The sequence below is a fragment of the Rattus rattus genome, chromosome 4 (genome assembly GCF_011064425.1).
Source record: "Rattus rattus isolate New Zealand chromosome 4, Rrattus_CSIRO_v1, whole genome shotgun sequence".
Classification (NCBI taxonomy): domain Eukaryota; kingdom Metazoa; phylum Chordata; class Mammalia; order Rodentia; family Muridae; genus Rattus; species Rattus rattus.
In genome coordinates, this window is record NC_046157.1 from 161,111,563 (window position 1) to 161,139,414 (window position 27,852).

At 50.9% G+C, this 27,852-nt stretch overlaps 1 protein-coding gene across 1 annotated transcript in view; it reads left to right on the forward strand.

Annotated features, from left to right (window-relative positions):
• The window catches only part of Sh3bp4 (SH3 domain binding protein 4), a 79,603-nt gene that overhangs the window by 19,684 nt on the left and 32,067 nt on the right, over positions 1–27,852 (forward strand). Inside the window, exon 2 of the mRNA XM_032901590.1 lies at positions 11,740–11,818. The gene's annotated coding sequence lies outside the window, so the exon portion shown is untranslated. The remainder of the gene's footprint in view (positions 1–11,739; positions 11,819–27,852) is intronic.

A 27,852-nucleotide genomic window follows, 5' to 3' on the forward strand; every position in this document is an offset into this window, starting at 1 on the left:
CACATCTGCCTCACTTACCTGGTATGCCCTCCAGGAAGAGCCTGAAGGTTTATGGAGCGCTTTTTCTTTTTTTATTTAAAGCAAAGGCCTGAGTGTTGTGGTGGAGACTTGAAGGAGTTTCACTCCCTGGGCTGCCGTGCACCATGGTCACAGACCTGTAGTGAGCAGCAGTTCCTCCTCTGATTTCTGTTTACACACACCCTTCTTCAGCGCGCACACAAATGCCTAACTCCCAAGATCTGGGCTCACTCAGTATGCCGACTAACCCCATCTAATTCAACGATGCCCTCCTTGGTGGAGAAGGACCACAAGGACCACGTTCATCTGTTCCCTGACTCGGCTAGTGTCCGATGGTGCTGAGGTGTGAGGGGCAGACACAAATGCTGGGCCCCTCACCAGACCCTCGGTCCTTTCACTGCACAGAGGCCCAAGGCTGCCGGTTCATGCGGCACTCCCAGGGGAACCCTCCTGGCCTCCTTCCTCCTTGCAGACTGGCGTCTCTCCTCACGCCTGTTTTGGGAGTGTTTGATTGGACACTGTTTACACACAGAATGCAGCTTTGTGTGACTCCCAGCTTCTGACAGTCAACTGGTGTTTTCAGTTGCCAGAGAGGTACGGACACCCCAACAGGAGGATGCTTCAGGGTCCTGGGAGCTCTGACCCAATGAAAGAAGCCGAGTCTTTATAGCTATGGCACGGTGGTTAATCCAGGTGGGGCGATCGTTGAGTACACTAACCCCACCTGGGAGGAGCAGCCGCGCCTCAGAGAAGAATCTGAGGCCTCTGTTGAGGTTTGGCAAGAAGGGCAAAGAGGATTTCCGGGCAGGGTATGGGCTAGAGCTGGCCTGGTTCTCTTTCTGAGCAAGATGAACAGGAATCAGGGATGCCCAGGAGGAACAAACTGAGTTTTCTGAGGCTCTCGTTGTGCTTAGTATCTGTTGCCCCTGCCGTGCAAGGGACCAGGCCAGGGGTTCCCTATGCTTTGGGTAGCTGTAGACAGAATGCAGAACGTCAGTGTGGCCGTTGAAGAGTCACAACAGAGAGCTCTTGTCCAGACTTACACAGCCACTGCTAGGACAGACGGACTTCAGCCTGTCTTCCCTACCCCCGTTTCAGATGTTTTATTTATTTTTCTAAAAGATTTCAATCTTTTTCTTCATGCCTACGAGCATTATTTTTGCCTGCACGCATGTGTACCGTGTGTGTCCCTGATGTCCATGGAGACCAAAAGAGGGCATCAGACTCCCTGTGGTGAGAATTATAGATGGTTGGGAGCTGGGAATCGAACCCCGGTCCTCTGAAACAGTAGCAAGTGCTCTTAAAGGCTGACCCATTGATCTGGGCCAGTCAGTTCTTTTGTCTGGTGGATCCTAAGTAAGTGCGGCGAGCTATTCCTGTCCTGACTGTGTGATGACCGTCTGCTTGATTGCATTTGTACAACACAGAGTTTGGTCTGGTGTTCTCTCCTGTCTCTGGCTGCCTCCAGTCAAATTAATTCACCAGAATGGTAATAGAGCTTGCCTAGCATGGACAAGGTCCTGGGCTCCATCTCCAGCACCGTTTGGCAGAGCTTAGTGGCTCACACCTGTGCTCCCAGCACCCCAGGTAAAAGCAGGAGAGGCAGATGTTCAAGGCCATCCTAAGCTACACAGCCTGGGTTACAGGATTCTCTGTCTCAAATCAAAACGAAACACAGGAAAAGGTCAATGTCTGTTCTGCCGTTAGGTGAGGGAGCTTGCTTAATAACCCGTTGGCTTTGTTCACAAACTCCCCGTGAGTCGTCTCACACCAGCACAGCAAAGAAGCCACAAACCACTGTTCACTCCAACCAGGTGATCAGGTTGATTCCTCCCGGCAGGGTCTTGATGAGACCTTAGCCTTGCTTGAGAGGCTGAGGACCCCCACCCACCCACCTGGAAGAAGAAGGTGTCTTCACTCAGCTAAACCAACCCTGATTCCCAAACCACTGCAATGGAGAAATGTTCAACCTCTGTTGTCTGGGGTCATTTGCCATGCAATGCTGGGTTCCTTTTGACCCGCCAGGCTGTCCTTGGATTTACCTGTGCGGTGCGTAACTGAATTTCCCCCATTTTCACTGTGGGGATTTCTGTAGCATGCCTTGTCTATGGACTTGTCCCTGCTTCTTCCGAAGGGGAAGGGCTTTGTCCTCCCTGTCTGCCCCAGCGTGCAAACTGCCAGAGGAAATTGGATCCCCTGCACACCTCCACCCTTGAGCTGTTCCTCCGAATCAAGCTCCACACTGACCACCTTGTGCTATCGGAGCTGCCCGGGGTGATGTGTATCTGATAGACTCTCAATGCAGGTACACCTGCCTCCCCCCCCCCAACTCACGGTTCTGTGTGTGTGTGTGTGTGTGTGTGTGTGTGTGTGTGTGCGCGCGCGTGCGTGTGTGTGTTTCCAACCAGAAGATTATGTGCATGGTTTCAGTTCACCTTTCTTATTGAATCCTACAAAGTCTTCGAATTTACTAGAACATGGCAAACTGTTCTTCCCATGTTCTTTCACTGCGGGGGAGAGGGGGTACCCCACCATGGAGGGCTTTAAGACCGAAGGAGACTCATTGGAATCCTCCTGTCCCAAGGGACGCTAGGCAGGATTGTTTTCCAGCTTTTCCCAGCCGAGACCTGGGTGGTCGGGCCCTGGATTCAGCTCTGTCCCAGAGACATCCTCCGAGAGGGCCTGCCTGAGAGCTGCTTTCTCTCTGGGCTCCCTGGAGGTGGCTGCAAAGGAATGTGGGCCCCCTGGCTGAGCGTTCCAAACACACACGCATTCCTGAAGCAAGTTAAAATTAGAAAAAAGGCCGCCACATTTCCTGCCATTCAGGCAGTCGCTGGTGTTTGTTTGCACAAAGGTTCTTCGGTAACAATCTGGACTGGGTTTGGGAGGAACAGAGGTGAAGTCATGATTTTTCAGGAGGGAGGTGAGCGGTTTCCATGGCGACCTTTGTTGTGGGCGTCACCCGGCTTTGAGTCCTTGCGGAATGATCCTGGAATGGAAAAATGCTGTCAAACAACTCCTTTTGATAGTTCGCAAGAAAAAAAAATTAATTTTACTCGATTTATTTCTAGAAGGCAGCTGGAAGGGGAAGAGAGCACAGCCTCTTCTTCCGAAATGCCTGCCTCTCTTTTTAAATGACTCTTGTAAGTTTGCCTGCGGACCTCCGCTTTCTGCCTACTCTGGTGGTGGGAGGGTCATTCCCAACACACTCATCAGACAGAGTCCTCTAGGTTCACAACCTGTCCACACCTAGGGTATGAGAGCCTCGGTCTGGGTCCATGTATGAGCACTGTGAACAGCCAGCGATCATCTCTACAATAATGCCTAGCATCCCGGGGCTTCACCGTGCACAAGAGATGGGGACAAAGGTCTTGTCTCAGGGACGAGGGGAGGTGAAGGAGAGGCAAGTGAAGGGAGAGAGGGCTGGGCAGCAGAGTATGCAGTGTTTAATGGAATGTGTGTCCCGAAAGATACCGGGACCCTGGTCTTTGTGATTGTTACTTGTTAGAGCAAAGGGGTCTTTGCAGATCAGAGGAGCCTGGGGCTGTGAGGATTTCTTGGTGTTTTAGAGAATTGATAAAGAGGAGATTCAAGAGTCTCCCGCCAGCTCAGTTTGGGGCATAGCACTGCTGTAGGAACTTGGGTGGTGAGATCACCAGGAGAGACAGAAAACTAGACAGTCTAGGACAGGGCAAGGCTTGTGTTCGTTTTTAGGGGTGACACTACCACCCGATTGCCTTCTGCGAGGCCCCACCTCTTAATGAATTCATCTTAGCATCTCCAGTCTGGGAGACTTAAGGTTTCAGCATTCAAACCATGCCCCAGCCATACCATGCGTGGCTCCTACTTCTGTCCTACATGCAGACACACATGTCTCCGTAAGAGGTGGAAGAGAGAGGTGCGACCCCGGGAGCTGATGACAGACAGACGCAGATGAAACGAGCGAGCTTTGGGTATGGAGGCAGGGATCTGGGGACAAAGACGTGACCACTACACAGAGCCTTCCTTCCTTCCGGGGTTCGCTTCCCTGCTGATTGGCCTAGGACCATGGCACCTGCATCAGTACCCAGACCTAGCTGACAGCCCCAATCCATGAGCTCTGGTGATCCTTAGCCTGGGAGTGATCCATGGTGATTTTCTGTATTATTGATGAAAAAGCCACCTACTGGAGTGCAGGTGCCCCTTTTTCTTTCCCCTCTGATCTAGCAGGGGTGTCAATGCATCATGTTAATGGAACAAAATATTTGCATGACTTTCTAAGTTGGATTTTCTTTTCTTTTTTTATTTTTTTTTTGGTACCGACAATCCAACGTTGACCAGAACCAGCCATTTTTTTTTTTTTTTTTTCTTTTCTTTTTTTTTCTTTTTCTTTTTTTTTTTTTTTTTTTTTTTTTTTTTTTTTTTTTTTGTCGATCAGCCTTGTGTTTGTGTCCTGGCAAAAAGCCAACCCAGTGACCTAGAGCCAGCTGTACATTTCCCATCTGTTCCAGACTGTGACCCCCCCCAACCCCCTCCCCAAAGGCAGAACCCAGTATTATTTAGATGACAACTACTCACAGGAGCAGGATTTTGAGCCCTGGGAGGATAAAGTGAGAGAGAAAAACAGCAAGGGGTGAACTCTTGAAGGAATGGCCTTGTGGACATGGAGGCTGCACTGGGCTGGGACCTTCTTGAGGAGCTATGAGACCGTGCCTTGGAACTGTTCCTGGGGGCAGGGAGCATGGATCCTAGGATTTCTTTGAGGTATGTACTGAGGCCTGGTGTGCTGCTACAAGGGAGCACCCTCCACAGGGAGCACCCAGCATCTGCACTTACCCTGGTTGCCCCCTGAAAGGGATCTGTGTGTGCTGTGGTGTGATACCCATTATGGTTTGCTGCCTCTTGCAGTATGGACTTCTATTAGGCTGTCTTCGTGACCCCCGAGGGTTGTAAGAAAGGGAAATGTATTGGTCAGGGTTCTCTAGGGAAACGGAACGGACAGAACGAGTATATATGGGATTTATTAGCGTGGCTTACAGGTTATAGTCCCACAGTATAGTCCAGCGATGCCTGTTTCCCACTGGAAAAGTCCAAGAAGCCAGTAATTTTTTTTTCCTTTAATTGCATGCGGCTGGCTGTCTCAGCACAAGAAGGCTCAAATACCAGTGAAGGAATGAAATTGCGGTCAAGAGCGAGGGCAAGCAAAGGGAGAGCTTCCCTTTTCCCCGTCACCTATATAGGCTTCCACTAGAAGGTGTGCCCCAGATTTAAGGTGCATCCTCCCACTTCCGGTAATTCAATCCAGGAAACTCCCTCACAGGCTCGCCCAGCTGCTTGGATTGTAGTTAATTCCAGATGGAGTCAGGCTGACAACCAAGAACAGCCCTGGAAGGGAGTATTTCTCCTCCATCCAATGGGCGTGGGGAAGGTGACTCCAAGCCATCGCTGTGATAGCGCTGGGAAGAACATGGGAGAGGTGAAGTTTGAGCAGCTCGGAGGAGCCTGTCCTCCCTGGTGGCTCACCGTCCTCGTCATTCCGGGATGGGGTTGCCTTTTGTTTTTTTGTCTCGTGGTAAATCGTGCAGGCAACTTTCACCTCTCACGTTCAGCCTCACCCCCCTCTATCTCTGATTTCCAGCACACTTGCTAACCTTGCCAAATTGCTGTTTCACAGAGAGAGGCAAGGGGGAAAGGGAGCTGATGAGGAGGGTGAGGTGGCAGAGCGATGGCCGCCGTAGCTTCACATCCCTTAGAGCCATATGAACCCTGGCTGTGTGTGGCAGGAACTGAGTTCTAGCGGGCTGACCTTTCGTGACTGATTAATGGGGCTCGTGAAGAAGAAAAGTCGGAATAAATAGGTATGTAGAATAGTCACGGGAGAGGGAGAGAGAGAGAGAGACATACAGACAGACAGACAGACACTGAGGCAGGGCCCACTCTCATGGCCACACGGCTTCACTGGAAACACGGCTTCTGTTTGCTTCTCCTTTACCGAAGCCGGGCGGCTGTGGAATCAAGGCCAATAAACGGAGCTAGCTGACAGGTTGGGTGGGTCACTCAGCCCTGTACCACAGATCCAAAGGCCTCCCGAAATACTCCACAGTCCAACAGAGAGATAGCCAAGTTGCTGGTTTTCAAGTTTGCATCACTTTCAATTAAAAAAAAAATGTGTGCTTAAAACTAAGACATTGTCTGGGACGGTGGTACACACTTAACCCCAACACTCAGGAAGTTGAGACAGGAAGACTTCAGATTTGAGTTTTGTTTTTTTGTTTTTTAAATACAAGAGAGTTCTTACAGACTGGAGAGCCAGTTCAGTCTGTAACATGGTAACAAGATAAGCCTGAGAACCTGAGTTCAGTCCTCAGCACGCACATATACAAGGGAACCGTGGTGTGTGGTACGAGTATCCCAGTCCTGGAAAGGTGGCAGGGGCTCTGCCAGTCAGCCTGGCCTCGTTTGGTGGCCTCCGGTCTTGGTGTGAAACCTATCTTAAAAAAGAAGGCCCCTCCTGGGGACAACTCTTGAGGTTGATCTTGGCCTCCACACGCATGTGCACATACACAGGATGCGTAAGTAACAAATAAATGAAAGGTATTCCTTGCGATGTGGGCGTTGCTTTGTGTTCTGGGTAACACTCTGGTCAGCTCCTAGGGATTTCCACTGAAGTTTCATTTGGGAGAAGTTTAAAATACAGACTTCTTACAACTTCACGCAGGTTTGGGGCTCCGAGGGATTTTCCTTTCTCAGTTTCCATCTCCGGGGGGCGTGGTGGATTTGAAAGGAACAGCCTGAGATAACCCATCAGATCAGTTAACCACAAGTCCTTGGAAAGTAAGCATCCCCACCCTCTTCCCACTTTGCTCAGACGTCTGGTGTGGCCTTTCTCAACTGTGACTGTCACTCCATCCTGCCTCCCCCCACCCCCACCCCATTGCGAAGCTAAAGAGGGAAGGAAGGTTCTTGATCCACAATGAGTTAGGCATGGAAAGAATTCGGGTCTCATTGAAAAGCTCGGAACTGTGGCTGCATTTCTTTCTCTTTTGCCCCGACACTGTTGTCAAGGTGAGAGGTTGCCAGGGTGAAGATTTGACCTGTAAGAAGGAATTCTGAAGAGGTCAGCTGACAGCTCCCTCCTGGTGGTCCTTGGTCAGCATGGGACAGGTCCCCTCTCCTGGCCACCCCTTCTATGCTGCTGGAGGGAAGGCTGAGAGGACTTGAGGAAGCTGGAGCCAGTGCTCTGTGAAAACTGTCAAGCCATGTTATCTTATCGCCCGGCCTGGCATCCAGGAGGGAGGATTTCACTGTATTCCAGGGCGGAGCTGGGATTTGAGTGCCTGCTCCTGGATAACCCAAGGTTTCACACACTCACCTTTGCCCGTACTCTGCATCCCCCACTCCAGTTCTGCAGAGGCCCGGCCACAGCTGCCTTCATCTGCCTGAGGCAGGATATTTAACTTTATCCAACTTTTAGAACTGGGAGGTTTTGTCACCTGTAAGGGAAGGAGAAGGAAGGAAATACAACACAGGACTGCATTATGTCGCTGCCTGCAGACATCCGGCCCCTGCAGCCTGCTTTGTGAAGGACTCTCCCCTTTGTACTTCATTCTCCAATTATAGAGGTCGCAGATGTTGGCGGCGTACTGTATCAGTTCACAACCCCAGCTCTGCAGCCTCCGCAAGCCTCTGAAACCTTCCCTACTCGGTGTGCTTGGCGGGGAAGGGGGGCACCTGCCAAGCCGCCTCACGGGCTTGCCGAGGAGAGGACCGATGGAAAAACACATCTCAGGTTCACTATGCCAGTGATTTTCAAAGTGTCGGCTGGGGTTCTGTAAGTAGTATACGTTCTCAGGCTTCAGCGTCAGGAACCTGGGCAGGGTGAGGATGGCCGTTGAGTGGTCTGTGGCAAACAGTTCTCTGATATATGCCAGTGTCTGGGAACCCCAGCTTTACTCGGACGTAAGATATGGAGTTCTGAGCATTCAGAGACGCTTCTACTGCGTCCTTGGTGCCGAGTGTTGGGTAGCTTCTGTTTTGAAGAAATGAAGGACACGTTCCTCTCTCCCAAGTGGTCCATGGGCTTGTTGGGAAAAAAAGACCGAAAATGATAAACTCACGTTGGAGTTTTTCACTTGCTACAGAGAGCCTTGTTTTAACAGATAGGGCTATGGAGGTCCAGAAAATGTGCTGATACCAGACCCATCAGGCTCTTCTGAATGCATACACACACGTGTGGCTGACGGTCACCAGTCCCCCATCCCAGGTTGTTTGTTCTCATGCACACCAAGTCCTGCAAACGGACTGCTCATTCCCACAGGCCCCAGGGGTACTCCTTCACCACTGGTTCCCCAGGAAAGTTGCCAGGTCATAACCAGAGCGCCGGCTGCACTCAGCCTGGGGAGATGGCTTGCTTCTTCAGTGGCTTTTAGACAGTGGTCACAGACGTAGCTGGTGAACGTCTTCAGCCCCAGAGGAAGGCAGAAAGATCTAGAGGTATCCTTGGCTGTGTAGTATATAGACCAACGTGGGCTACATGAGGGCTTCTCTCAGGAAACTGAGGTAAATAAAAACTCTTCTGCTAGTACAGGCCAGAGTATGAGGTGGGTCAGACTGTGAGGGTTCTGAGGGCTGGCGAGATGGAGGAGGCAGTTAAAACCTGGACAAACAGCTTTTCAAGAAATGTCGAAAGCCAAGTATTGGTAGTCCACACCCCAAGAGTGGTGCTGGGGGTTAAATACACAGCCAGGCCCTGGAATTTCAGGGCACTCCTGGACGTCACAGGGGCTGGTGGAGCTGACCTGTACTTAGAGGCTTTGGGAGGCAAACATGTCACCCAAGGGATCAAGGCTGTACCCCTCCTTTATGAAGGACTTTGGGGGTGTTTTTTTTCTCCTCAGGTTGGAACCAACTCAAGATACTAACTTTGAAGTTGGGTTGGGTTGGTTCTTGCTTTCCTCTGTGGCCACGTCCTCGTCTTTGCTCTTCCCGTGCCCTCAGTGTGCTGGCTGCCCCTGGCACCACTCCTGGCCTCCAGCCCGCACCTGTGGGTGGGGGCCCACTTGCCTCTGGCTTGAGCCTGCAGCCTTCTGGCCCTGTGCCTGTTGCGTAAGTAGCCTGGCATGGAACAGGGGCTTGTAAACATCTCTGGAAAGCCAGGAAACAGGTCTTTCAGCTTTGTGGGCCAGAAGGGCTCTGAAGCTGCCCCCGTGGTTATAGCACAGAAGCTTCAGAGAAGACAGTAGCTGACATGTTGGTTTATCCAGTGAGACATCAGTGTAAGGAGACTTCGCTGTGAATGTCATGGAATGCCTACCTCATGAAATATCTTTTGATTCATTCCACCCCATCTCCCAACTGTGTAAAAATATGTAAGCATCCGCTTTTTCTGGACCTTACAGGGGCAGATAACCATGTTGGGTTCAGCCCACAGGCCATAGTTTGCCTCTGGTATAGGGTAAGGATTCACGTATTTCTGTCTTGTGTATTTATTTGTTCTAGAACCTCACCACTTGCCCATGGGAGGATTGGAGATGCAGGCAGGAGACTTGGATCCATAGATGTCTATTGGAACGCCATCTTGGGGTGCTAAGACAGACTATATATAGAACATGAGCTTGGCTGGATTAGAGAGCCAGGCAAGGCCCTTCGTGAAAGCAAGTGGATGGGTGTGAGAACATTAGCTGTCTCAGGCCTGTCTCCGTCAGCAGCATCCAGAGTGGCAGGACCCGGATACCTTCTGTGTTTTGCAGATGAGAATACTGGGTGTGGTAGATTATTTGATTGACAGTTTTAACGGGGAACCACAAGGCACGGGGTAGCATGGACAGCAAAAATTAGTTTTCCTAGAATTCAGCATGTGTGTGGAGGCAGAGTAGGCTCCCTCAGGGGCTGGGCCTTGGACAGCCGATGGCAGCTGGAGGCCATTGGCCATTGCCAGCATCACATCCATTTGTTGCTATGAATGCAAGGCCTCTCCACATTTTCCATTTAGCAAACCACCTTGTCATACTTCGTTAGGGCCTTAATTTCATTTTGCTTCCTTAGAGATTCTCTCTCCAGATGGAGTCACATTCTGAGATACTGCAGCCTGTGTGGGAGGTCATCTAAGAACGTGGAAACAGAGGGACTTGCTAGCCATTCTGGAGTAGGGTGTGGGCAGTTCTGTTTCTCTGTAGTTTACTGTTTGAATTTGGTGGGATGGTGGCCACGAACCTTCACTCAACCTTCTAGCACTGGGCTAGGGTCAAGCTCTGAAGTTTCATGTCTTCCCGGACCATGAGGGATGACCAGAGTGACATGAGCATCTTCTTGTTGGGCAGTGGGAGAAGACTTGAGACTCCTGAAAGCACATCAGTGTTGTCCTCTCGGTGTTGGGGCTTGAAGGAGGCTACCCGGGTTCCTTCCAGTGATAGCACTGATGCTTCTTGAAGCAAGTATCAAGATGTAGGCACCTTCCGGGCTTTATGGTGATTCGGTCTGCCCACATTCATTCATATGGTTGGTTATCTTCAATGTTGTGACAACTGATGGGCCCTGGCTCCCTAGTCTTTGCACAACCCTTTCTTTCCTTGTGCAGAGACCTTGGGTTTCCAGAGAGTCAGAGCAGGAGGAAGAGACATGAAGTGACCTCTGCTCCTGTCCTCTGGGCATCCCGGCATAGTAACCTCCAGCTAACTCTCCCTCCCATCCCCCAGTTCTGGGAGAGCAGGTGGTTAGTGAGCCACAGCCTGGTTTTGCTGTGCTCAGGGTCTGTCCCCGTTTGACATGGGCTTCCTGACTGTGGGCTTCCTGTAAGTACTGTGACAGGGATTACCTGGAACTTTGGACTCTTTTCACTTAAGGAAGCTGGCCCTTCTCCAGCAAGCCCAGCAGCTAGATAGACCATGGTGCCCTGAGTGCTCCCTCCCACTGGTTTCCTTTAGGATTGAGGTCTCTCTTGTTTATGAACAATTCTTCTTACGTTGTCTTAGCCTTTCTAGTGATATACATCAAGCGGAGTGATGTTTTCTCGTGCCCATGATGTCAAACACTGCCTTTGTGTTTACAAGTCCCATCTGTTTCCTCAGGTGGCATTTCCTGGGCGCTTTAGTGGGGCGACTTTTCCCCTTTTGGTACATCTGGGATTTGTATTTCCATTGAACCAGAGGTGAAGCCCATTGGGTGTATGATCTGTAGATGCAGGGACAGGGACTCGGGTGCTGGTTAGTGACGGTATGGGGCACAGATATGGGTCTGTGTGCATGACAGCTGTTGTGTGTAGAGTGGCATTTGAGGTGGGAAAGTGTTTAGAATGGACTCTTCTCCTCCTACACTGCCCAGGGCGGTATTCCTATTAATGTGCACAGCAGTACAACCACCCTAGTTCTCTAACGTTGACCTGGGGTAGATGGCATAAGAAACTCAAGCCTTTAGCCCCACCATATCTTACATGGTGCATAGTGATCAAGTCTGCCCTTGCTGGTGGTCTGTGACTGCCTCACTGTGTCACCAAGATACCACAGGTATGTCAGGAAGGGACCACACTGCTCCATTGGGCTGGAATCTGCCTGGGTTTGGCTGCTGCTCTGATAATAACCAATGGCTGGAGCAGAAGAAGTCCAGAGATGTGTCCTTTCAGCAGGGCAACCCTGGGAGGCCTGCAGTGAAGGCCTAACTGTCTGTACCTACCCCCACCTCCGCAAAGATTCCTTTCAACAGAGCCCTCTCTCAGAATCTTCTCACGCTGCCCTTTCTGTCTCCTAGGGCATCCCTCTTCTCCTGGACGGAAGGTCAGGTCTTGGAGTTCTTCCTCTGACATCAGGAGGCCAACATCCCCCAGCAGGTAAGCAGGCTGCTCCCTTTAATGTGCACCCAGTAGGGCAGCATCTGGTGCCTGAGATGCACAGACCAGTGCATGCATGTCAGGGTTGGAGAGGAGGGATGGCTTCCCTCCACACAAAGACTCGCTGAAGCAAGGGGAGATACCTTTCAGAAGTCTCTGGTGACCCGTGTCCTTTCACAGGCCCCAGCCATCAGCATCTCCCTTATAACCCTCTCTCTCTTCGTCTCCTCCAGCTCACAGTGTGCCCAGCTGGCAAAGGTCAGTTGCCTGAGGCTGGCACCTGTGTGCTTCCGGGATGGCCACGTTCCTGTTTACTTTCTGAGAATTCCCATTCATGTCCTATGGACAAACCAGCCCTGCAATTTGCTGTCTCTGGTGACAGCATGGAGCAGGGCCAGTGGCCTATCCTGCCTTTGCACAAAGGAGCTGTTATTCTAACATGGAGTTTCCCAAGTCCAGGGATACACAGTTGGTCCTGAGGTTATAGAGCACCCCCAAGCCCCACTGCAGGAGCATCAAGAAGAAGGGCTGGACCAGAGGGTTAGTGGGTACTTAGTGTTGTATTCTTTGGTTCGTTTCTGACCTTTCCCATCCGGCTGTCAGTAGGACCAACTGTCACTGTCCCCAGTAGAGTCAGTGGGGGAGGAATTTCCACATGATAGGGTGGCACTTTGTGTCTTTCCTTGTCCAGTGGGAAACAGTGGCTACTGCTAAGCACGAGGCTCTTGCTCTGGAGACTGACAAGGGAGTTGGAGGACCATCTGCCGGGTCATGTCATCTTCCGGTCTGTACCGCGAATGCATTTAAATAAAGCCCACAGCGGAGAGTTGTTCCGGCATTCTCTTTAGATCCACGGTGCCCTCTGTGAAGCCAAGCAAGCTGCTTAATACTTGTCTCTATGTCTCTCCCGTCTTTTCTGTCTCATCTGTGTCCATGTGTGCACTAGGGTAGGCAGAGTGCCTGGGTGTCCTGGGATACCACAAAGCACAGCAGGAGCTGCCAGTCCCGGGGTCAGTGTTCAGGCCCTGAGGTCTGAGGCTTAATGCCCAGGAAGTGGCCTGTGGCAGGCCTTTTCCTTATAAGTGCAGTTCCTTGCCCTGTAGATGCTGATCTGTTTGGGTTGTGGAAGCAAGCTGAGAGCCATCCACATTCCACACATTCTTTGCTCCTGGCATTGGCCAGAGGAGGGGCCAGGGCGCTGAAATTACTATCAGTTGCAGTAGCTTGATTCTCTCTGGATGAACAAAGGGGTTTCTAGAGGGTTGTGCAGCAGGGAATGGGGCAGGGGGCTGCTTCTGCTCTCCCCCATCAGTCTTACTGGTCTTGGCTATGGGGTAGAGGCTGGTTGAGCAGGCCCCTTCTGATCTGTGTTAGATGAGACTAAAGGGCGACTGCTCTTTGGCCCCAACACTTTCCTGGGTGGTATTTGTGTGGTTTGCTTTTTCTGGCACTCTGCCAGATGCACAGGGCCAGTTAGATGTCAGGGGAGAGGAAATAGGAGGTGCCCTGGGTGACTTTTGCCTTGGTGTCTCCTACTTGGGAACTCAGTGAGGTGAGGCAGGCCCTGTGTGCTCACCCTGAGGTGATACGACTTTGAGTGCAGTTCAGGGACTATATGCCGGTCATCTTAACCCTCAGAAAGCCCAGGACATGGTGGCTGTGATTCATTGTGGGCAGTTACTGTGGGTTTTTTTTTTTTGTTTTTTTTTTTGTCCCAGGAAAACAAATGTACTATGTTCTCGGTCTTTACCTTCATAATCAGATTGATTTAGAGGTCATCGTGATAGAAAGCTGCCCAGGGATTCTATACCCAGAGTTCTGCACTGGTGGCCATTTCTGTTGTTTACCTGGAGCCCCTGCTATAGAGGTGCAAAAGCTTAGCCTGCTCCTGACCCCTTTGCTTTTGCTCCAGTTGGAAATATTTTGCCCTGTGACCATGCATGTGGCTGCTCAAAGTGAGGGGCAGAGCGGTCAAGTCACTTCGAGACCAGCGTGATCAGCCCATGTACCAGTGATACAGTCTGAGTGTCTTGCCTGATAGGTTCTACCAAGTAAAGGCAGGAGAAGTCTTAAGCACCGCAGGTAGCATTGTAGACATCGTAGAAACACTGCAAACAGGAGCAGAGAGAGTCAGCGGCCGAAGGAAACGTTTTAGAGGGTTAAAAACACAGGCATGCAGCAGGCACACAGAGAAAAAGGCCCTCTGACTGCAAAGCAGAGGGACAGAGGGACATCGGTCTCTTTAGGGCTGTTTGTGTTTTAAGTCTCTGAAGTTTTCCCCCTCCTAATGTAGGGTTAGTTAGTTTGAAGACAGGTATGAAGGTTGATGGGTCCACAACTGTTGTCCTGATCTAGCTTTGAACTTGCTAAGCTGGACCATCAGCAGGGAGCCTGCTAGTGGGAGACAAAAGCTTACCGGACGTTTGTTATAGGCCACCCGGGCTTTTGACTGCTCATCTTGGAAATTAGACACCTTCATTACCTAGCGATGGCAAACTCCCCCACCCCCTCCTTGTCTACCCGGGAGTCTAATTCTTAGTCTCTCACCCAAGACAGTTAGGAGCTCAGCCCAGCAGGTAAGAACGAGCAGGGAGCCTGAGGTCTTGGAGAACCCGAGCTCTCTGTCCTGTGGGTCCCATCGTCCCCCACCCCAGCCTTGCCACTCTGAGGCCACCACTGTGTTCCACACCTGAGCGTGGCTCCAGCCCCCTGCAGCTTTGATGCTCACCCGCTCCTTTCGAATTGTTTCAGGCCCTGAGCTCTCTGTGTGCCCTGCCCATTTTACAGATGAGAAAATAGGTGTCTGAGAGGGCCTCATTCAGACTTAGCCCAGAGGGTTAGTATGAAGTAGCAGTGCCCAGGCCTAGAACTCCACCAGGTTTGTGTGCCCTCCAGGCTTCCTTGACTCACTTCTTAGCCTGTACCTGGGAGGCCACAGGAGCCATTGGGCATGTCCTATATCCCTGATCCCTTCACACTGTATGGAGAACACAAAGGAGCCACAAAATAGAAATTAGCAGGTGAAGTTAATGTTGGAATGGTAACTGTCTTTCAAAGTCAAATAGACCATTAAGAAATTAAATGGTCTAAAAGGAGGGTTCCATCAATCTATGGCGGCTGGCCTTGTCGACTGTTTTCTTTAGGGGGACAGCTCATGGACATTGCGGAGAGTCACTAACCAACTTTCTGACCCTGTGTTAGACCTTATATCTTGAATGTCCCTTGAAGGCCCATGTGTTGGAGGCTTGACTCTCAGCCTGGGGTACGATGCCCGGTGATAGGACCCTTAGGAGGTGTAGTTTTATGGGACAAAGTCATGGGCTCACTTTTGAGCTGTGAATTAGGATCAGGACACAGGGCAGGAGATAGTGTCTCTCAGACGGAGTCTTAATAACTAATGGCCACAGCCCGGCCTGCGCGGAACCCTCAGACCATCCAAGCAGCTGACATTCAAGTGCCGAGTGGGCCCCCTGGGGGGTCAGGTGTGACCTCATAGTTTCTGGCAGGTGATGAAGGAGGCCGGTGGTTGGCAGCGGCTACAGGAGGTTGTTCTTGGTGTCTTCCAAAACCTCTACCTTGAAATAGCAACAAAATACCTTTGCATCTCCAGTCAGGAAAGGACTTGAGCTGAAGGGGGGCAGGATCAGCAGCAGGGGGTGGGGTGGGGTGGGGAGGCTGGATGGAGAATGGAGCCTGAGCCCACTGACAGCCTCTTCAACCTCCTTCAAGCAGGTGTGCCCTGGGGACAGGGAGGACATTCTTATCATACTTGAGGCGGGTTGTAGAGGAAGAGAAATTCCAGTGTTGTTTATATTAAGGGCTTTAGAATGTCTCGATGAAATATACTTGGACTCGCGGAAGACCCTTCCAGTCCATTCAGAGACACTGATTCCCAGGCCCTGTGCCCTGAGTTCCCTACTTAAAGCAGACCGTGCAGACTGACAGGTAGGGAAAGCAGGGAGGTACAGGACGGGGTAGTCTGAAGGGGTTCTGGGTCTCATCACTCACCCCTGTGGCTACCAGGTGAGCTGTGCACACCGTCCACGCGCTTTCCCTACCTGTCAGTCTGCACGGTCTGCCCTCCGTGGTGGGGTGCCCCTCTCCCCCGCAGTGAAAGAACATGGGAAGAGCCCGTGTTTGCCGTGTTCCAGTAAATTCGAAGACTTTGTAGGATCCAATAAGAAAGGTGAACGGAAACCATGCACATAATCTTCTGGTTGGAAACACACACACACACACACACACACACACACACACACACACACACACACAGAACTGTGAGTTGGGGGAGGGGAGGCAGGTGTACCTGCATTGAGAGTCTATCAGATACACATCACCCCGGGCACTGACTATAATCTAAGTCCTCCAACGTTCTCCACTGCTGCCCTGTGTGACTCTTAGTACCTGATACTGGGCAAACACCATCTACTCTTTACACTGTATTCTTGAGGGAGTAACCATGAAGAAAAGCTATTCATGTCTCTTACAGACAATTTCTTAAAGATTTGTTTTAAAGATTTGCTTCACTTTTACTTATGTGTGGAACGTTTTTATTTCTTCTCTGAGAGCTCCATGTGTGTCTGTAGTGTGTTTTGGTTCTATCTACTCCGTCCTGTTCCCCTTGGACCACCACCACTTCCACATCCTCTTTCCGGCTTGATGGCCTCGTCTTTTCTTGTAACCTAGAGTCCCGTTAGTTCTGTCTATATGCACACCAGTGTGAGACCAGCCCCTGGGGCATGTCCCTCTTACCACGAGGGGTAACAACAGCTTGTGTGTGTGTGTGTGGGCATGCTAACACAACATTTCACAGCATCCTTCTGCACTCTCCTACTTCACATTCTTTCTAACCCTCTCTTTCCTGATGATCCCCGGATCTTGGGGGAAGACTGACATAAATTCCCCATCCATGGGTGAGTTATCACAATCAGTTATTCTCAGCATGTTGGCCATCATGAGTCTCTGAATTAACCTTTGACCTATATACTATTTTTTTTTGTTTGTTTGAATCTGTTTACCTGTGGTTGTTTGGATTCCCGGATGAAGGAGTTCTGGTAAAGAGGTTGGATTGTATTTATTTGTTTAGCTAGGGCCTCACATAGCCCAGGTTAGCTTTGACTGACCATGTAACCAAGGGGATGGCATTGGGCTCCTGACTCTCATGCCTCTGGGTTTATAGGCATGGACACCATGACTGTTACACAGACTGCACGCTGGGCAAATACTCTACCACCTAAGCTACATATTTAGCCCTGTATTTCATTCTTGAATTATTAAAATTATCTATGCAAAGAATGTATAGCGTGATGGCCCATACCTGTAATCTCATCCCTTGGTAGACAGAGGCAGGAGGATCTCTGCAAGTTCAGGCCAGGTAGGGTACTTACATGCACACGCAGTAAGACTCTGTCGAAAACAAAACAATTGTCCTCTAAGTACAGACAAATTTTTTTTTTGGTTCTAGCCACAATAGTATTTACATAAATTAATGTGGATTTACATAGATTAGTTTACATTTGCATAGACTGGTTTCCTTGGACACTCCTTTCCCCGCCTGTAAACAGGAATCCAGAGTCTCGGAAGATTCTCAAGGACTACAAGGGAATCGGATGTGTGCTCAGGCTTGATGGAGAAGGAAGGGACTAGGCAACTGGAAAGATCCAGAAACTTAACACAGCAGGCCCTGGGAACCAGACCTTGAGAAGTGAAGCCGCCCTTCAGGATTTGCAGAATCACATGTCCGCCCTTGTCTGTCATCCTGCCCTGTCACCAGGCCTCTGCTTCTCCCTCTAGGAACACCTGACCCAGGGATGGCTGCCAGCCCTTGCATAGTAATTCTTTGTGGGACATGGTCCTGGCCACTTGGGATTTCTTCCTTTGCCAAGGAAGATACCGGGGCTTATGAGTAAGGGACAAACTTGGACCTTGCGCTCCTGCAGTGTGGTCTGTTGTTTTGGTGTGTGACAGACAGTGGTGAGGCTCATTTTCCCTGGGGCAGAGACAGATCCTGGAGCCTGGTGTGTGGTGTGGACCAACCACACTGTACTAGGCAGTTGAAGAAGCTTGTGCGAAGCCTCATTGATGAGTCACCTATCTTGTCCCTGTCCAGTGCCCTGCCGGGATCGCCAGCAGCCCTGGACTGTGTGCTCAGTGAACACATCTTGGGTCCTTTCCTTTTCCCTTGACATGGCCCACACTCTCTCTACCCAGAGAGCATTCGATGTATACTGGGCTCAGGAACCCTTAGTGTGGTTCACAGAGGGTTCAAAACACCTGTCGTTCCTGCAGACCTTCACAGTACTTCGGTTTCCTATATACCTTCACTAGATTTAGTTTTAAAAAATAGTGTGTGTGTGTGTGTGTGTTGGCTGCATGTGTCTGTGCAGTGCCCTGCTGGCCGAAAGAGGATGTCAAACAGATCTTTTTGGATGGGGGTTACAGATGGTTATGAACTGCTGTGTGGTGCTGGAAACTAAATTTGGGTCCTCTGGAAGAGCTCTTCACTACTGAGCCACCAGCCACCTTTACCAGATTCTTGAAGGATTGCCCTGTAAAAGTAGCTGGCAGCCTGGCCTCAGAAGAAGGCCTTAAGGCCTGTGAAACATAACTGACCATACACCAGTCCTCACGAAGGAATTGAATGTCTCCCAGAAGCCACCAACAGAAGCCATTGTCAAACCTGTGTCCTTGATAGAGTTTATGCCTTTGGCATTTGAAAGGGCATACGCTAATATGTTAATGTGCTCACTTTTGGAACCACCTGCCTTGTGAAATCCCTGTGGATGCTGTTGAACTTGATGGAAATCGGAATGTGAAGGTGCTTTCCAATGACTGACAAGCCCAGGGAGCAGGTCCCGGCCTCTTACTAGAAGGTGGTTTCTGGTCAGCAACTCTTGGTGCTGAGGTGCTAGGGTGGACTTGGGAGGAGATTTGCAAAAGAGGTGGGTTTTTTGTTTTGTTTTTCCGAGACATGGTTTCTCTATCTATCCCTGGCTGTCCTGGAACTCCCTCTGTAGACCCTCAAACTCAGAGATCCACCTGCCTCTGTCTCCCCAATGCTGAGATTAAAGATGTACACCACCAGTCCCCCTAGGAAATGGGTTTCAAGTGATGTTCTCTTTGATCTTGACAAAGGGGGATTCGGGAAAACAGCCTGGGTTTTGTTCAGCATTGGTAAAGTGCTCTGTGTTGGTTTATGATTAAGCTTGGTCTGTGCTTAGCAGCGTGCAAAGCTCCAGTTGATTTGTCTTTCTTGATCTGCTCAAGGCCAGGGGCCCTGGGCTAGGCATTCATTCAAGCTTCAAGTTTACAGAGGAGGGACTTGCGCTTCCAAGTTGAACATCGTTAAATCAAGGCCAGCAGCTGGGAGAGATCGATCCAGACTGGGTCATCTGAGCTCAGCACCATTAGCCAGGACAGCCTAAATATCCATGAACTCAGATGTTGCAAAGTCAGAGAAGGTTCTAAAATGGCCCAGCGTATGAAGACATTGACTGGCAGTAGCCAAAGGCAGAGAGGCTACGCATGAGCCACTGGCTCCGGTAGAACACATGACTCCTGTGTGGCTTTGATCTCTTGGTTTCAGGAGAGCTTGGTGTCCTCTGCTGAGTAGTCTGCATCCAAGTCCCTATGGAGGCCTTGACCCAACCTGAGGTGCTGAGTTTCAGTGGATTGTATAACTTGGCCTGACTTCACATATCCCCTGAAGTTCTTTAGTTCTTTATCCCACATAAGTAGTTTTCAAACTGAGTACCCCAGGGGTCTTTTGGACATGACACCAACCTCCCTGTGGACAGCCCATCCCTGCCACTCGGACCTGATCTGTCTTCAGTTCCCTTTAGAGCAGCCTGGGAGGTGGTCCAGGAAGCACCCAGCAGCTAAGGCCAGCTGAACAGCAGAACTGTTCTCTGGCTGGGGCCTTCAGGGCCTGGGATTCTACAGTCTGGGACCATATAAAGTCAGAGTACTACTTAGCCAGATAGGGTGGCATCCCCACTGAACATCAGGGTCTATGGTACAGAGAGAAGAGCAGCTGCTTGCTCTCCTGCCTGCCAAGAAAGACCCCTCCCCTCAATCCGCACCCACCCCAACCATTTTATGGGACCCCTTTTCCCACTTCCCAAGTGGTTCTTAGGCTAAAGCCTAGATTTGAATTCACACCTTGGCCTCTGGCTTACTTTGTTCCTCTAGAAGACAGGAGTGAGAAGTTCAGCTCTGAGTGGGCCCGTACCAAGGTGAGATAAACCTGGAGTATATAGACATTGAACCCACAGTAGGTGACAAGATGCCAGAGGCTGCCCCTCTTCAATGTCTGTATCCAGGTGGCTCTAGGGCCAGACTCCCATCCTCCTCTCAGCTAGGGTCAGGGTTTGCTCAGCCAGTTTGAGCTGGTCTAAAGGAGAATGTATGCACAAACACTTTAGGAATCTAAAGCTCCAGGGACAGCACCAGCTACTATGGCTCTCAGCACCTAGAACTGGCCGCCGTTTGCTGGTGACAGCCTGGGGAAGCTTCCTGAACCCTCCTTGTTCTGCCTCTTCTCTCTGTAGGGCCTGCCTCTGTATCTGGACACAGGTTTTCTCTCTGCCCATCTGTGCCTTGATCCCGAGAGCAGAAACACGTTCTCACTGTACACGTTTCTCCATACGAGCAACTCTTCAGATGATTCATCCTGTGGGTAAACTCAGGGACTGACAGACTCCAGTTAGGCATGACACTAACCCGTCACAGTCCTGGTGGCACCGCACCTCCTGGGAGTGACTTTGTTAAAAGTATTCGTCAGTGGAGTGACCACCGACACGGTGGTTTTCCTCCAACACATCTCACATACACTCCCGAAGGTGATCCGGTAGGCGCTCTGTTTAGGGTAATGCTTTGTCTGATGACCCCCATCTCGAGAGTTTGACTAAGGATTCTCAGCTCCATGGTCTGCTTGTCCAGACCCACTCCATCATGAGCTGTTAGGTTTGTAGCGTTAGGAGGGTTCATTTGTATTTCAGGACAACCTAAGTCAAAGAACGTTCTCAAATGTTCTGCAACAGTCTAAGACTCTCAGTGAGTGGAGTCTTCCACTTAGCACGACTCAGTTATACTGTGGCGTGCACTAGCATTCTGTTCCTTTCTGAGGCTGTATAATAATTCTGTCTTACTGGTCTGTTCATCCTTCAGGGGTCATGGGTTTTTTGTTTGTTTTTATCACCTCTTGGCTGTTGCTGTGAATGGTGTGGAGTAAGTTGTTTCATTTAATCTTTGAAGAGCTGACTTCTCATATCCAAGGTCTTCGAGACCTTCAGCCGTTGACCCCCTCCTCCCTCCCCCAGGTTTGGCCCCAGTCTAGCGTGAATCCCTAAGCCTTAAGACCTGGTTTGCCCTGGAACTCCGGTTGTCCTATGATCCATGTGAGTCAGTCACATACTCTTTGCTGTAGTCCCCAGTGTGGTGTGTCCCCCAGCCATGTCCTAGTGAGCCCCAGGCTTGTCAGGACAACCTGAGGCCAGGTGTGCAGTCCCGGGGTTAATCACAGGAAGCTTTGTGAGGAAACAGCTTCCTGGACAACCTCTGAGCTGCAGCGTCTGAGTCCACCCTGAGAACCTTGCTGCTCCTTCTGAGGGTCCATTGAAAAGACTGCATCCCAGGCTGATGGGCCTCTCTGCCCAGTGGGTAGAGGCAAGAAGTGAGGGAGGAAAGAATCTTTACAGCCACACCTAGGGCTACCCAGGTTCCTCTCCTGAGGGATTCCTGTCTCCTATAGCCACTTCCCCTTCTTCCTGCCCTCTCCGTTCCTCCCCTATAGCTCCTTCTACCCTGCCCACAACTTGAAAAAAAATGTTCCTTTTCTGTTGGGCCTAGAGCGATGGCTGTTCTTGTCTTTGCTGGATGAAGTCCCCCAAGGTGGGACAGGGAACCTTCATTCTGAATCTTCTTGCCACCCTTAGGTTCCACAGCAGGCTAGGCTAGACTTCGGCCTAAGTTTTGAAGCTTCAGAGGCTGATACATACCTTCTTACAGACAGCGAGAAAAGAAGGCTATAAGGAAAGAAGTGTTATAAGGAGAAAGATGAGCCCGTCTCTGACACAGCCAACATAAGGCATACCTGACTGGGTCCGCTCATGCCGATTACCTGACGGCTTCCGTTGTCTGGATCCCACTGTCTGTCCAGTCTGTGCTTCCGACCACAGAGACGCCTCTGGTGGGTGAGAAGCAGGCTTTAGCTCCTGCAGCTGTCAGTTCCAATCCTCCTGGCTCCACTGCTAATCCTGCTGTAGCCACCTGTCCTGGTCCTGGTGCTGGGCAGACTGGTGCCCGGGAAAGCTGAATGTGGTGCTACCTTTGTGCCCAGAGCATGTGTTACCACCATCTTGTCCTGTTCATGGTACAGAAAAAAAAAAAGGTGGCCTAGGGCAGACAGGTGGGGAGCCGCCTGGTGTCCTGTGTCACCTCCTGCAGTGCAAGTTGCTGCCTTCAGGAAATCTTCAGGCTGCTTGCTTCCCAACTTTGACCCAGTCCCCAGGGAGGAGACAGGCTGGACCAGGATGAACACAGGACATAGAACTCTTAAAAGCAAGCAGAAGAAGGAAATGACAAAAGAAAGATGAAGAGTCCCCAGCAAGAGTGAGATGAACCCCCAAGCAAGAGGGAGCAGAAGGAGGCCTCTGTGTGGCTAGGAGGCCATGCAGACCCTAGAAGGGGCATTGGGAAGATGTCCTTGAACTGTCCCTTTCCCTCCTCTCTGGCCTCATGAGGCCTGAGTTGGGTGCTTGGTCCAGAAAGGCAGGAAAGAGGATGTTTGTGAGCCTAGAGGAAAGAGATTTTTCAGTCAGTCTGGTAGACCACAGGGCTGGGCCAGCCAGCCATTGGGAGGAAGGGAGGGAGGGAGGCCTGCTGCTGTGAGAGCTGACAGGCTTCCAGGGCCCAAAGATGCTGCTGTGAGAGCTGCCAGGCTTCCAGCTCCCTCGAGGGCCCAAAGAAGGGTCAGAAGCAGCCACTGAGAGGTCCGAGAAGACCATATGGTCATAAAGCAAAGGACGCCAGACAAGCCCCTGGCCGAGGCCAAGCCACTTGCTTCTTTAATGACGGTGTCTCCACTGGACCTCGTACCGCCCCTGTTGTGTGTAGCCCTGTTCCTTAGGCACTTTAAAGCTATAGGCAGAGAAGCCTCGAGAAACTGCCCTGTGCCTTCTGACGCTAGGTCACCCTGGCCCTAGTGCCAAGAACCTCTCCCCTTGTTCTTTCCATAAGAGTTGTAAGAAAACAAATCTGGATTGCCAGAAGGCCCCAGGCCTAGCTGGGCCCATTGTCCCATGAAAACCTGTCTGATAGGTTGCCCATCTGTTGGGTTCCAGCCGGGGGCAGAGGCAAGGGATCACGTTGTGCCATGACTCCAAGGGGAGAAGATAAAGCAGGAAGGTGTCTGTCTCTCCACCAAGTGTCCTGTTAGTGCTGATGACCACCACATGCCTGGGGGCCAAGTCGTGGTCACCACAAGTCCGTCACCCAGTGAGGTAGGTCCAAGGGATCAGGTATTATTGGAGGGACCGGCTGGAATTGTTCTTCCAGGACTGGAAGCCAGCTGGTTTGCATGAGACTGTGTAGCTGAGAGCTCTACCCTTCACAAATGACCTTTTGCTGCTGTATAGAAATGGTCCCTTTAGAATACACCAATTTTAAGAGCGCTTTAAGGCCCATTGTTTGAGGGGTTGCGGTGGGGAACGTACTTTTGGAGGGTTGCCTGGCCCTTCAGCCACACACGAATGCTTCTGCAGGCCTGACCAGGCTTCCTGCTCCCACCCGTATTACTCAGCTTGGCTTGCTTGTGTATGTCTAGAATGGGGGAGGGAGGTCTTCTTAGTGGTTCACCCCCTGCCTCAATGAGGGGGGAGCGAGGTCCTTTAGTGGCCCACCCCTACCTTACTGAGGCTGTCGGACCTTGGCCAGGTGGCCTGGTTCTCCACCTTCATTTCCTTATCTGTGGAAGTGCATGTATGAGTCTCTAGCATAGGGTGGCCATGGTGTTTGTGCAAATTTAGCATACAGAAGCACTCGGAATAGAGTCCGGTACATAGCCACCCACAGGTGGTACTCTAGTAGCTAGTAGTAGTTGGGGTGCAGCTCAGTTGTAGGGGGCATGAGCTAGTCTGCGTGAGGTACTAGGTTCTGTCCCTAGTTCAGAAAAAACTACACGCTCCTATTTTATTCTGTTGATCCAGCCAACCTCAGAGTCAGTATTCTGGGGAACAAATAAATATACTCTTCTGAGCTTTATATCCTGGTCAAATTTTTTCCCCTGAACATTAACAACATAACAACATTTAAAGGGTACTGGAGGGTACGTATAGGTTATCTGTAAACATTATGCCCATTTATATAGGAGGCTTGAATGTCTGCCAGTTCCTGGGAGCAGTTCCCTCAGACTCCAAGGGAGGAGTAAACCATGCAGAAATGCATTCTCTCATAACCTGGTGGCTAGAAGTTTACACTGGAAATTTGACAGGGCCCCTCTCCTTCAGGAGTTTTGGGGATCCTCTGTACCTTTGCCTCTTCCTGGCTTCTGGTGATGGCAGGGGATAGCCCTAGTGCCCCAGGGCTTGTGGCCACATCCCTCTGATTCCCATCTCCCTCCTCACATGGCCAGCCTTTCCTCTCTCTGCATGTAATCCTCTTTTCCTTAAAGGGTTAGCCATGAGTGGATGGAAGGCTCACCCTAACCCACTCCGAGCTTGCCCGACTGAACTTGACCACATCTGCAAAACCCTGTTTCACACAGCCCACATGCACACAGCTCACATGCTCACATGCACACAGCCCACGGAATGAGGACTTGGACCTACTGGTGAGGGGCACAGTACAGCTCATGATTGTGGCTCTGTTCCTTGGTGTCATCAGCATGGTGGCTTCCACCAAGTAGGGGAGTAGTGACAACTTGGCTTTTCTCTCTGTTTCTGGTAGATGCCCAGGCCAGCAGCTGTGACTTCAGGGAGCCTCCACTCCTCACAGCCTTTGCATCTTCAGAGCAGGAGCCTGCACCGTGCAGACAGCAGTCAGCAGTGCACATAAGCACTCCTGGCTTGGGGAGTGAGCACCGTAGACCTGTGTGTGCTGTTTGCTAGGTGATCGGTGCTGAGTCTTGGGTGCTGTGTTGTGTGCTGGAGACCGAAGGGCAGACGCAGCTCTGGCCGTGGCCAGATAGATGCGTAATGGAGTCAGCAGTTCCAATGAGGTCCTTTCACAGTAAAGCACAGGCCCCTGGGGCAGGTGACCAAAACCTCGGTGTCAACCCAGAGTAGCTTGAAAGATGTTTCGTGAACCCTTGGCTGCAGGGAAAGTGTCACAGGGTGCTGACTTACTCAGAGCACCCTGGGGACAGCTGGCTGATGGGAGATAGAAATGGCCCCGGACCTTCTTGGACAGGTTCCCAGGGTTCCTCTTACATTGAGCACTGGTCAGTGATCGACAACGGGCATGCTCGGTGGGGAAGGCCAGGGATAACCAGCTGTTCCATGAAGTGCTCTGAGTGGGAGCAGAGCCATCTGCTACTTCTCTCTTTGTTCTCGTTTTCTCGAGTACTTGTGTCACCGTAAAGAAAGCCTGGGAGAGCCCATCCCCAGTGTGTGATGGGGGCCCACATCCCTGAGCATGGTGAGGGAGGACCTGCGTGTCCACAGGCCTTGCTCTCGCCAATCTCCCTTCTCCCCCCGACTCACATGAATGTGTTCACACTCAATCAGACTCCGTGTCCCATGTTTTCTTTTCTTGCTATGCTGCCTCCCAAGCTCAGTCTGCACCATGGACTGGTTTAATATTCCACTGAGGATCAGATGACAAAGCCAAGGATCACACAAGAAGACCATGCCAGCCTTGGAACAGAGTGGGCCCTGCTAGCTGTGTGTCATGATGCTGAGGGCTGACCTGAGTGGATAGGGTCGGGCCTTTCTCTTTTAGAGTGGTGGTAACAGTTTGCTTATCACACAGGCTTTGGGGACAGTCAGGAGACTGGTGTATGTTTGTAACCAGCTCTACAGTCTGCTGGTCTCTCCCAGGATTGCTGTCTCTTGAACGGTGGCGAGGTTCAGTTTGTCCCAGAAGACCTATTTTAAGATCTTGAGGTCCACTGCAGGGCATGTCTAGCCAGCGTGGTAAGAGATGAGTTTTTTGAGACTCCTTGTCCATGTGGCCTTCTCTCCAGCCTATGCCATTGGTCCCCATTGTGGGGACTGTATGCTCTACTGCAGTAACTATGTGGGTGTCCCTTTGCATGGCTTTGTTGGTTGATGTCTGTTCTGCAACAGTTGCCAGGGCCCAACAGGACTTCTGATAAAAGAGCATCCCATAGCTATGCCTGCAGGGCATTGGGGCCCCATTCTCTGGTTCTGTTACCCCAATCCTAGTTTTTAATGGGGTGGTGTGTTCCTACTGAATCGCAGTGTGCAGGCAGCATCTTCCCATAGCCATCTTCAGAGGCCCAGTTACTTGCTTCCCTTCAAATGCCTCTCTATGACTCTTGAAGTAACTTAGCAAGATATTTTAAAATCCCACTCGGGGCCTAGAAGTGTAATTACTGGATGCCTGCCAGCATCATACTCATCCCTCAGGAATTTGCCAAGCAGGACCAGGCAGTGGCTGGTGGTTTTCGAAAATACACCCAGAAAGTGCAGGGCAAGGAAGTCTTACCCTCCCTGTGAGGAATTGTGTCTGGGAGATGTTGTTGAATTAGTTGTGACCCCAGAGAGGGGTTTGCTAAAGAGCAGGGCCACCCAGGGTCCACAAAATAGAGTGTTATTCTGCAGACAAATTATAGTTTTAGTCCCTGAGCAAGCTGTGCAGGCTCCCTGGGCTGGATAGGGCCCAGGCAGAGCTATGAGTTGCTGAACAAGGAAGGTAGTTCTGGGATGTGTGATGCCTTGTGTGACTGTTGTAGAATATGTGTACGTAAGTTAGACCATCTCTGAATAGGTCATAGGTTATGAGACCACATCACACATGCAGTTCATCGTTGACCCTGAAGTACTGTAGGACTCGTGACCTTAGCACATGGTGGCTTAACCAACACAATTATGTTCTGTGAAGGCCAGAGACTGGAAGTTCAAAACCTAGTACCTGCAAACTTGGTTCCCTGTCAGCAATGGAGAGGAACATCCCCACCATTCCAGCTCTGGAGTCTTGGCATCATTGGCACATGGAGGTTTCCTCACTCTCTGTATTTTCTCTCTTCCACTATGTCTGTGTCCACACCCATCTCTTTTCATAAACAAAGGATTGCCCATCAAACTCGGTTAGGGCTACCCTAATGATGTCATCACTTGGTCATCCATAAGGAAGATTGCACCAGGCCTCAGATCCGCGTGCAGGAAAGAGCCAGACCCTCCACGTTTTCTCTGGAGTTAAGATGCCAGACAAAGCCGCTGCTCTCACCCTTATGCTATACCCCTGGTGAACGAGCCCTCGGCCAGTTCTTGAACATCTCAAGCAACCGAGACAAGGGTGCACGAGAGTCTTTAAATCTCCAGTGCACACAGCCCACGGGACAGAAAGGCCGAAGGAGGTCGGGCTTAGAAAGTGACTAATGCTTTATAAAGTCAGCCCGCCTGTTTAATGAAGTACCTAGAAACCCTCTGTGTTTAAACCACAGTGGGGTGGGGCCATTAGGAGGTAACAGAACCTGGCAGAGCAGTCCGAAGCCCATGGAGGTGGGGGAAAGCACAAGGCTCCTCTATGGGTTTTGACGTACTAAAAACCACAAGCTATCTACAGAGGTTCCCTGCCCTGGCCTGAGTTTCTAACACAAGACTGCATTTCCAGGCCTTATACCCTGTCTTCTCTTGTTCCACCTTGGCTCAGATGAGACCACACTAGGGTCTCTCTCCCTGCTTCTCAAGTCGTTTAGCTAAGAGCTAAAGAGTGTGAACTTGGCCCGAGTATGTAAGTGTAAACTTGATGTATTCTGGGGGGGGGGGGCCTCTCTTGGGTACTCAAGGGATAGCTTGAAACCCATCTCAAGCTGTAGAATTCCCCATGAGCCCCTTTAAGTCCCTGGGTCC